Raw genomic sequence first — 10638 nt, 5'->3', positions numbered from 1 at the left:
CTGAGCGCCAAAGAATGGAGGCCTTTGAACTATGGTGCTGGAGAAGATTCCTGCAAGTCTCTTGGACTGCAATCAGTCCTAGAGGAGATCAACACTGACTGCTCTTTAGAAGGCCAGATCCTGAAGATGACACTCAAAGACTTTGGCCACCTAATGAGAAGGAAGGACTCCCTGGAGAAGAGCCTCATGCTGGGAACGATTGAGGGCAAAAGAAGAAGGGGATGGCAGAGAATGAGGTGGCTGGATGGAGTCACGGAAGCAGTAGGCGTGAGTTTAAATGGACTCCAGAGGATGGTAGAGGACAGGAAGGCCTGGAGGAACGTTGTCCATGGGGTTGCGATGGGTCAGACACAACTTCACAACCAACAAATCATGATTATTCAGAGACCCAGGAAGACTCTGGAAGACCAAAGTCCCCCTCTATTCCTCATCTCACAAGGCTACCACGAAGCCAATCCTTAACCAAGTGGAAGGTTGATCTTGGATCTCCCCAGGCCACACCCCAAGTCTGTAAACCACATCAAATTTCCCATCTTAAGATCTTCAAACTATGTTAAAACTATAATTCTCATACTTGTCAATACTTCTAGAAAACCGAACAGAGATTTTAGCTAGGTTTTAGCTATGCTTTCCTTCACTTTAATGCATGGAGAATATATTTTAATCAATTTTGAATACCCCCCCCCCCACACACATTTTTTTTACTGTTTTTGTTTCCTTTGTAACCCAGGCGTGCTGAACTTCTGACATAATTGTGAAAGGCACAACAGTCCTAAAAATGGAACTGATGACCAAACAATTATATCTTATCGGCTCTCCTGTTCCCTGTTGCTTGTTCTAAATCCAGGTGACTTAAGGATCAACCCTGCATGAAGCGCCTCGGTAATCCTGTTTCTGCATGCATACATGTTTTTGATGCTTCAGAATCACAAGGCATGGAGAAAAATGCTGGCGCTCGCCTGAGTTTGACCCTTGCATCCATCCTGCCACTGTGGTTGATGTCAGCGGTGGTTTATAGCTTGAACACCTTCTATGCATGTCTAGCCAACTGCAGCTTATAGGTAATCCTTGATTTATAACAATTGAGCTCAAAATTTCTGTTGCTAAGCAAGACATTTAAGTGAATTCTGCCCCATTTTATGACCTTTCTCGCCAGTTGGGTGAACAGCTGCAGTTGTTAAAAATTATTAACATAGCTAAGTGAATCTGGCTTTTTGACCAACTTTTCTGTCAGGTCACAAAAGATGATCATGACTCCAGGACATTGCAGCATCATGAGTCAGTTTCCCAAGTGTCTGAATTACAACCGCCGTAAGTATGAAAAACGATTATAGGTCACTTTTTTCAGTGTGCTAACTTCAGTCACTAAATGAAGTGTTTTAAGTCAAGGACTACCTGTATTTACATAATTATTAGCATCTGCCCAAGACCAGCCATTTAGGTGTCCAGCCTATATAGTTTGCTCAGATTTTTAATCTTTTAACATTATGCTGCTTATTCTCCCCTCTAAATTGACTCTGGGAGGCTTAGAGGTAAAGGTTCCCTTTGCACATGTGCTACCTGTTCCCAACTCTAGGGGGCAGTGTGCATCTCCTTTTCAAAGCCGAAGAACCAGCGCTGTCCGCAGACGTCTCTGTGGTCATGTGGCTGGTTACCTTCCCACCAAAGGCGGTCCCTATTTTTCTACTTGCATTTTGTACTCGCTTTCGAACTGCTAGGTTGACATAAGCTGGGACAAGTAACGGGAGCTCACTCTGTCACACGGCGCTAAGGATTTGCACCGCTGACTTTTCTGATTGACAAACGCAAGTATCTTAGTCACTGAATCCCTAACCATAACTGGGCGGCTTATAAGGGATAAAACTCTGTAAGCATCTTATTTTTTCAAAAAGAATGATGCCTTTAATTCAAATTGAGGCAAGGGAGAAATGTTCAAAGCAAGCACATCCAGGCTTTAGACCAGTGATGGCTAACCTTTTGCAGACCTGAGTGCCCAAAGCATGTGTGTGCAGGTGTGAATGTGCATCTGAGACCCCCAAATGCATGGGCCCCAGGCATTCACCCCACCCCCTGCACGTGCGCATATGCCCCCGCACATGTCCCAACCACCCCCACATGGGCAGCAGAGACCCAACAATCAGTTGGCTGCACATGCAATGTGCGGCGATGAACTGGGGTGACAGCTTGCGTGCCCAGAGAGGGTGCTGCGTGCCACCTGTGGCAAACGTGCCATAGGTTCGCCATCACAGCTTTAGACTGTCTTCTGAACCCATTTCAACGAATACCTGAAATGCATTACGTAAAATTAGCAATCTTAAGAATAAGGCAAAGCTGGTTGCCAGTTTGGCTGCTGGATTAACACATTGCTTGTGTATCAATCAGCGATTAAGATTGCTGTGATACATTTATGTCAAGGTGTGTGTGTGGGTGTGTGTAAAAATAACAGAAGCATACACAACATTGGAAAAAAATACACAATCCTTTTAATTCCATACAACTGCAAAGACATAACTATTGTTGTTAATTGCAAAGTCGTGTCCGACTCATTGCAACCCCATGGACAAGGTTCCTCCAGGCCTTCCTGTCCTCTACCATCCTCTGGAGTCCATTCAAGCTCACGCCTGCTGCTTCCTCCAGCCACCTCATTCTCTGTCGTCCCCTTCTTCTTTTGCCCTCAATCATTCCCAGCATCAGGGTCTTCTCCAGTGAGTCCTTTCTTCTCATTAGGTGGCCAAAGTATTTGAGTTTCCTCTTCAGGATCTGGCCTTCTAAAGAGCAGTCAGGGTTGATCTCCTCTAGGCCTCACCAGTTGGATCGCCTTGCAGTCCAAGAGACTCGCAGGAGTCTAACTATTATCAGACAGCTTTTAAAGAAATTTCAGAAATTTTTGCTAAGGCTCCTCCCCCCCCCCCCCCGTCTTCACAGCAAGCCATTTTTTTTCAACATGCCTGTAGCAAATTCCAAGGAAATATCTGAAGACCTACAAAAAAAAAATATTTTTTAAATTACGCCAAGTAGTTTGTCTCCCTCAAAACCACTTCTATACTATCCCATCCTGTATGCCCCAAGTATTTTCCTCTCTGCACTTTTGGAATACTAGGTTTTAGAAAGCAAAGAGATCCAAAACTTTTTGATTTCTGGAAACAAACAATGCCACCAACACTCCAGCCTCATCTCAGCCCCATATCCGCAGGATTCATCCAGCTGTCACCATTAGAAAAATGTGTCATCATAGACAAGGCAGAGGTGGCATGGATCTCAAATGCTGCATGCTCAGTTATTTAAAAGGTGGCTACTGGATATTGCATTATGTCATGCGGATCTATGAGCAGTAGGAAGCACTCATATTTACATTGCTGTCGTTTGCTGAGCCGTCCACTCCACCCGATGACCTTCTCCGGGATGAAAGATGGAAGGTCACTGCATTGTCCTGTTCTTCTGTAGAAAGAAATGTGAGCGCTGCTGGTCAAATAGTTTTACAACTAGTTTCCATAAAACGGTAGTGAATTAAAATACAGTGCATGCTATGAATAGGAGGATGTTAAAATGAGACATGCAAGGCAGTCAGTCTAAAACGTTAGCATATTTATGCGAGATTGGTCCAAAAGTCAACAAGAGTTGAAATAGTAAAAAGGGCAAGAGATGATGGGACAGATATGGAATGCTTTTTGATATGGGATTTGTTGTATTAAGGATTAGGAAATAGAGGTAGAAATTGGGAAAATATCATTATGTATACTGTTACCCAATATATTATTATCAGTGGTGGGACTCAGTTCGGAGAACCAGTTGTTGGAAGAAATCTCCTTTTGTGTTTTTTCCACTTTACAGGGCTAATCCTGTAAGGAAGGCAGGAAGGAAACATTATGGTATTGTTTCTAGCTTAATCTTTATTGCCCTGTTTACATAAATTGCCTCTCCAATTAACCCTTATTACATTGTAACCGCTAAGATAATGATCCACGTGAGTGACATTGAGTTGGCCATGCCCACATGGTCACATGACCACTGAGCCCTGCCCACCCAGCGAGTCATTAGGGCAGAGAATCGGTTGTTAAATTGTTTGAATCCCACCACTGATTATTATGTACACATAAATATTAGATTATTACTACATGAACATAAATATTATCATTATGTATAAATAGATCCAGACAATACACTGTTCACTAAGCACTCATGTATGTTAAAGAGGTTTGAGGTTTTATTCAACTTGTATGCCGCCCTATTCCTGAGGGACTCAGGGCAGCTAACAAAACCGGAAGGAAGGGGAACAATACAAAAGGAAAGAAAACAAAGACACACAACAATACAGAACCAATTTAAAAGGTCTCAGCAAGCACACCAGTTCGAGTGGGGATGGAACTCAGCAGCCCCAGGCCTGCTGGAACAGCCAGATATAAATAAAATATTTAAATATGGATGGTCTCTTGTGACGAGCCGATAGACAGAGATAGGAAGCAGTAGGCTTCCTCTCATATTTGGGCATACCAGGGGTTGTGACACTAAATACAAAATATTTAAATATATATATATATAGTATATTCAGTAAACACGTCTTTATCCTTTGACCACTTAGAACCTAAGAATGAAAAAGCTACAGTACAAGTGTTAGCACTTCTGCTCTAAGTTGATTCTAATTATTTTCCACAGGGAAACATGTAACCAAGTCAGCATCACTTTTTTAGTCCTCCCCAACCTGAAGAGTGGGGATTGCTAAATCTAAGAAGGCCCACTGTAAGGTCCTGCCTCGCCAGCCTTTTCAAGAAACCAGAACTCTTCAAACAAACAACATTGAAGATGTGAGAACTTTGGGCCGAGAAGGCAATAACAGACCATTCCCAGGCACCAAGATCTTGTTCCTCCAGTGTTGAGATAAAACAGATGGCCCCAGGCACATTCTCCCCCACTCCCAACTTCCCCCAAGGTCCCAATAAGAGATCAATGGGTTAAGAGATCAATGGGACATGACACCCACCCAGCTTGGCCAAAGCAAGCACACATTTATGTTTGAAGAACAATTACGGAATGTATGTATGAGCATCTGTTTCAAGTCAGCCCAGTTCAATGCTGGATTTATCCCAGCAAAGATGTTAGGACCAGTTTGTTTTTTACTTTGCCTCCTTTTTGACCATGAGATCAGTAATTGGATCTGATGGGAAAGGGATCGGGAGGGTCCGGAATGCTGCTAATTTCTTTCATTCTATCTCTTTTCTCTGTATCATACAGAAGCACCACCTATCTCCATGGAAAGTATAAACAGGGAACTGCAACTGTACCTTGCAGGCTTCAGCTGCTGGCCTCAAAATTCACAGAGGATGATAATGGGCATCTTCTTCTCCAATCATCCAGCACTGCCAGACCGTACCTGAAACATATAAAAATACCCAACATATGAATGGAAAACCATTTGAGGTCACCCAAGCAAAAGCAGGACGCATTGCATTTAGGATTTTAAAAATCCTAAGTGTAAATGAGCATTAGAACTCACATTTATAGACAGTTACTATTCAATGAAAGTACTACTCAGTGAAAAAGAAAATATCTGAATGAAAACTATTCAAGGTGGCTTGTGAACGTTGAGCAAGTTCCACATGGAAACCACTTCTGAACTTCATGCATGATGTGAATGAAACTCTGAGATTTACGGATTAGACTGATAAGATCTTTATAGAAATGGCTTGTTCGTATTATTATGAAAAAGCAAAAAGTTGTGATTTGATGTTAATGCCTTATTTTACTGCAAGAGTTGGAAGTCAATGCTTCTTTTTTCATTTTCCCCATTTCTCTTTTCCTCCCCCCTGCTTTTCTATTTACTTTTGTATTTTATAATACTTTATATAATTCAATAAAAATGTTGACTGAGCAAGATAGTTATAAAGACCTTTGAAAGGGCCACCTGAGAACCATCATGGATCTGCTGTTCTGTTGCAATTATTGAGTCTTGTCATTGCACTTCCATAACTGTCTAGTTTGGCTCTGCAACCCAACAACACAGACTTCAACAGATAATTAGATCTGCAGAAAAAACAATTGCTACCAATCTGCCTTCTATTGAGGGCTGTGAAAGTATCTACAGACCCCTCACATCCTGGACATAAATTGTTTCAACTTCTGCCCTCAAAACACTACTATAGGGCACTGCACACCAGAACAACTAGACACAAGGAGTTTTCCACGAATGCCATCATTCTATTTAACAACTAATTCCCACAACACTGTCAAATAATTTACTAAGACTGTATTACTATTATTCTTCTCTTCCTTCCTAGTTTGTCTCTTCCCACTTATGACTATAACCATGTTCCTTGTATCTTTACAATTTATATTGTTTTGTTTATTACAATTTGATAGCTTAGTTGTATCTTTTTATTCTTGATGAATGTAACTTGTCTTTTTAAGTACACCGAGAGCTTATGCACCAAAGACAAATTCCTTGTGTGTCCTATCACACTTGACCAATAAAGAATTCTATTCTATTCTATTCTATAAGAACATGTAAAATAATGAGGTATTCAGCCCTATAGATAGGTTAATGCTTGAGCATGTAGAAAGGTTGAGTGACATCCTCAGCTACCAATGGCTGGGAAGTCAAAGTCCTTCCCATCTCATTCTTGCATGTTGTTGGAGATCTTATGGCCACTGTCTAAGCCACAACTCTTGGTTTAACATGCCAATCCATTTTCTTGACTTAAGGAACTCTGGGATCCTCAAACTTGGTGACTTTCTAAAGCAGTGTTTTTCAACCTTTTTTGTGCAAAGGCACACTTTTTTCATGAAAAAAATCACGAGGCACACCACCATTAGAAAATGTTAAAAAAATTTAACTCTGTGCCTATATTGACTATATATAAAGTAATTTTCCCAAGGCACACCTTACACTATGTCACGGCACACTAGTGTGCCGTGGCACAGTGGTTGAAAAACACTGTTCTAAAGCTATAAATGAATTTATGCAAATCACACCCCTCTTATGAATACTGTAAAGCAAATGATTTCACTGGGGTGGCGCTAGCTATTCTGGTGCAGTAGCTAAGGTGCTAGGCAGAAAACCAGGAGACAGCGAATTGTAGTTGTTCTTTAGGCATGAAAGCCAAATAGATGATTTTGGGGGCCAACCTGCCTCCCAAGGTTGATTTTGTGGGGGGAAGATTTATGTCTGGAATTGCAGAAAATAAAGATGGGTTGAACTGCACAGAATAAACATGGGCTATGAACCTAATGCATTTTTATTAAACTCTGCCTATCCTGTAAAAAAAAAAGACCATTACCACTCCACCACTTCCGTTTGAAATCTCCTGAATTAACTAAGAAGAGGCATATAGACCAGTGTTTCTCACTGTAGGCTATTTTCAGATGGGTGGACTTCAATTCCCAGAATTCATACTGGCTGGGGGGAGGGGGGGGAAGAGATTCTGGGAAATGAAGTCCATACATCTAAAAATGGCAAAGTTGAGAAACACTAGACTTATATCAACTATAAACCTTTGCCGAGATTAATTTGCAAGTGTCCTTACGTCAAGTTGAGACAGACATCTATAAACCACCATGTCCAGCTCCAAAGCAGCCATCCACCTCATCTTCTTTCCTGCTGAAGGCTGATGGGAAGAAAAAGAGAATTAGACTGGAAGCCAAGCTATTACAGGGCTCCAAAATTAGACACAGGTTTCCTTGGTGGCTGTCCAGTTCTTAAAAACTTTCAGTGATGGAGCACTCACAACTTCTGAAGACAAGCAGTTCTATGGATTAATTGCTCTGTAAGGAAATGTTCTAGGCAGGTTCTCTCCTTGATTAGTCTCCATTGTTTCTTGTCTTGCCCTCTGATGCTTTGGGAAATAAGTTGATCCCCTCTTCTTTGTGGCGGTCCCCCAAATACGGGAATATAGCTACGTTGTCACCCCAGCAATTTTCACTGACATACAGATAAATTCTGAACTGATTTGTCTATGCTGCTCTGCATTCAAGCTACAAAATGCCATCACTACGAAAAATATGTATTTTCCCCAAAATGTTGCTGAAGAGTTATGGGAGAACAAACCAAACAGCGACCGTCGAAGAAAAATATTATTTTTGGCACCTTTTTGACTACATCAGTCACAGATAAGACAGACGCAGCTTCGATAGGGCCATGGGAAAAAAACCTGTCAGCCTTGCCAGGTAAACCAGACAGGAAAGACAAGGTGAGTTAAATTTACATTACTGTAAAGCTACCTTAACAGAATAATCTGAAAATACAAAATTCCCACCACTTTTAACAACCTGATCTCTTAGGATTTGGTCTTTCCTAAATTTCTTTCTCCGATGGTTAAGCTAGGGGGGGTTCCTGCCTCTTGTCTGATTGTTTCCTAAAAAACATCTCTTGCCCCTTTTCTCCAGTCACCCACACATGGTTCCACCACAAAACCGTGTGTGACTAAAGCCCGTGTGACTAAAGCGTGGTGACAAAACCGCACCATCAAAACCGCGCGACAACAGCGCGCCGACAGAAGCACGCTGTAACATAACCCTAAAAATAACCCTAAACCTAACGCTAAACCTACCCCTAACCTTAAGTTAAATTGCGGTGTTGTCGGCGCGCTTTTGATATCACGGTTTTAGCGCCGCGCTTTTGACGTTCGCGGTTATGTCGTGCCACGTCCACACATTCTATTACAGTATTATTGAAGATTTTTTGCACCCAACTGTTATATATTCCAGCATCATACTGCAACTGCAGAAGCTTCGAAGAGCTTTTGATCCACATCAATTCACTGCAAAACTAACAGCAACTATAACTACATCAATACTATAAGCTGCCCAGAGTCCAACTGAGTGGGCAGCTAAATTAAATTCAAATAACTAATAACTAATAATAATAATAATAATCAGATGTCCTCCAGTTTAAAAAGAATGCAGGGTTTATTCTAAAAAAGCACTGCTAGTTAGGTATTCCCGTTACTGCTCATTGTCGATTTGTTTTATGCATGAATTAAAAGAGTAAACATATATTGGATGGGGAATTGTGGAAGTGGAAACCATTTTAAAGTTGCTAGGTTTGAAAAAAACATGATTTAGATTAGACTTGAAAAAAGTGGGAATTGCAATCCAACACATTTTACAGTGTGGAAAACTGGACTTGATCTCAAGGCCCAGCTGAGACATTCAGAACCTAGCACAGTGTTTATTAACCCATGGCAATGTTAAGATAATGTGGAATTCAATTCCCAGAATTCCCCAGCCAGCATGGACTCCGTTTATGGAGATACGTACGTAGCAATGCTCAAAGCTAAGTAAAGCAATTCCCCGGAATCTGCAAAAAGATTTTTTTTAATTGCACTACTTAAACTACATCCATAACAACTTTAAGGAAGATTTTCTAGAGAGCTCTGTAAGCCTGATAGAAAAACCCATTTGAGGACTTTTTCTATTAAAAGGGTCTTCTGCTTGGGCGGGGGGTTGGACTAGATGGCCTCCAAAGGTCCCTTCCAACTGTTAATGGCAGGATTCTGCCAATCTAAATGGACTCCCGCAGATATCGCGATGAAAGGGGGGGGGCGTCTGGACGACATGCGAGGAGACCTCGCCCCTAGTAAAGCCTCCCACCGCTAAAGCAACATTGACTCGGGAAAGAGGCCCCATTCCCAACCCAATTAGGGAATCTCGCGTGGGAGAGAAATTGCAAGAAAGCGCCCAGACTCGGAACCAAGCTCCAGTGTTTTCTTCCCGGGGATGGAGGGCTCTCTTGCTATGCAACCAAGCGGTTAAGGAGGCATCGCTTCGAATTAAATAGGAGGATGGCGACGGATGGAGAAGCTTCGCCCCGCTGCGAAAATAGAAGCCCCACTAACCTGCTTCTCGGCCTCCGAGCACGGAAAGAACGTGGGATTCTCGGACGTCGCCTTTTATACCCACTGTGAACGTCTATTTCGATTGGCTCCTTTCAAACAAGGAGTCCTGAAAGGGCTCTTGGGAAATGTAGTTTTGCTCCAAATCCATGCCAGAGCAGCAGGGCGCACACTTTTTAAAAAGGTTCTTATGAAAAGATTTTATTATATCAAACGAAATGAACAAGGGAGAAACGGATTGGCTTATTTTGAACAATAGATTATTAACATTGAGATTAATTCAGTTTGTCCCCAACTGGAAGGTACAAACAAAAGAACTCTTAAATATTTGACCAAATTGCTTGTTGCCTTTTTTTTTTTTTTGCAAGTGGAAAAATTAAACTTTCAGCACACATTTCAGCCACCTCTTTCTGAAAATCAGGTAGATTTCCTACACTGCCAATTCAATGGATTCCTGACATCCTATACATGCTGGGGACCTATTCAAAATATGTATTCCGACACGTGTTTGGAGTATATCTAACTAGAGGAAATATTAAACTTCATATGTTGCCTAAAGTTGCCATTTTGTGTTCATGAAAACCAGAATTTGTAACCAAAGTGCAAACAATAAACAGTGTTTTTTTTTAAAAAACCAACTTTTCCATGTTCCATCTACCCATCCCATTGTCTTTGTATCTAGATGTGAATCAAATCTCAAGTGTTCTGCCTGTGGATCCACATGTTTGAGAGCTACAACCTATCCATAATCCAGTAAAAGGTTATGTACTCTGATTTTCAGATACAACATTACCTGATGGAAAAATATATATCA

The 10638-nt window shown here is 41.5% G+C and overlaps 1 long non-coding RNA gene and 3 other non-coding genes across 5 annotated transcripts; all 4 read right to left on the bottom strand.

Annotated features, from left to right (window-relative positions):
• Positions 1–2816: 2816 nt before the first annotated feature.
• Positions 2817–9875, bottom strand: LOC116515679. Of its 2 annotated transcripts, none has more exons than XR_004256273.1 (5): positions 9828–9875; positions 7518–7598; positions 5280–5368; positions 3353–3438; positions 2817–2980 (listed from the first exon to the last, which is right to left on the bottom strand). It is a non-coding gene; the product is annotated as an uncharacterized LOC116515679 (long non-coding RNA). The 2 variants fall into 2 exon arrangements; XR_004256274.1 differs by lacking the exon at positions 9828–9875 and adding an exon at positions 7719–8229.
• On the bottom strand, positions 3168–3241 carry LOC116516282. Its single transcript, XR_004256340.1, has one exon. It is a non-coding gene; the product is annotated as a small nucleolar RNA SNORD99 (small nucleolar RNA).
• Positions 6544–6676, bottom strand: LOC116516276. The gene has a single exon (XR_004256335.1). It is a non-coding gene; the product is annotated as a small nucleolar RNA SNORA44 (small nucleolar RNA).
• Positions 7991–8132, bottom strand: LOC116516272. Its single transcript, XR_004256331.1, has one exon. It is a non-coding gene; the product is annotated as a small nucleolar RNA SNORA16B/SNORA16A family (small nucleolar RNA).
• Positions 9876–10638: the final 763 nt, after the last annotated feature.

The sequence above is a fragment of the Thamnophis elegans genome, chromosome 12, assembly GCF_009769535.1.
Source record: "Thamnophis elegans isolate rThaEle1 chromosome 12, rThaEle1.pri, whole genome shotgun sequence".
Classification (NCBI taxonomy): domain Eukaryota; kingdom Metazoa; phylum Chordata; class Lepidosauria; order Squamata; family Colubridae; genus Thamnophis; species Thamnophis elegans.
The sequence above is the reverse complement of the archived record's forward strand: the minus strand, read 5'-3'. Positions and strand labels throughout refer to the sequence as shown.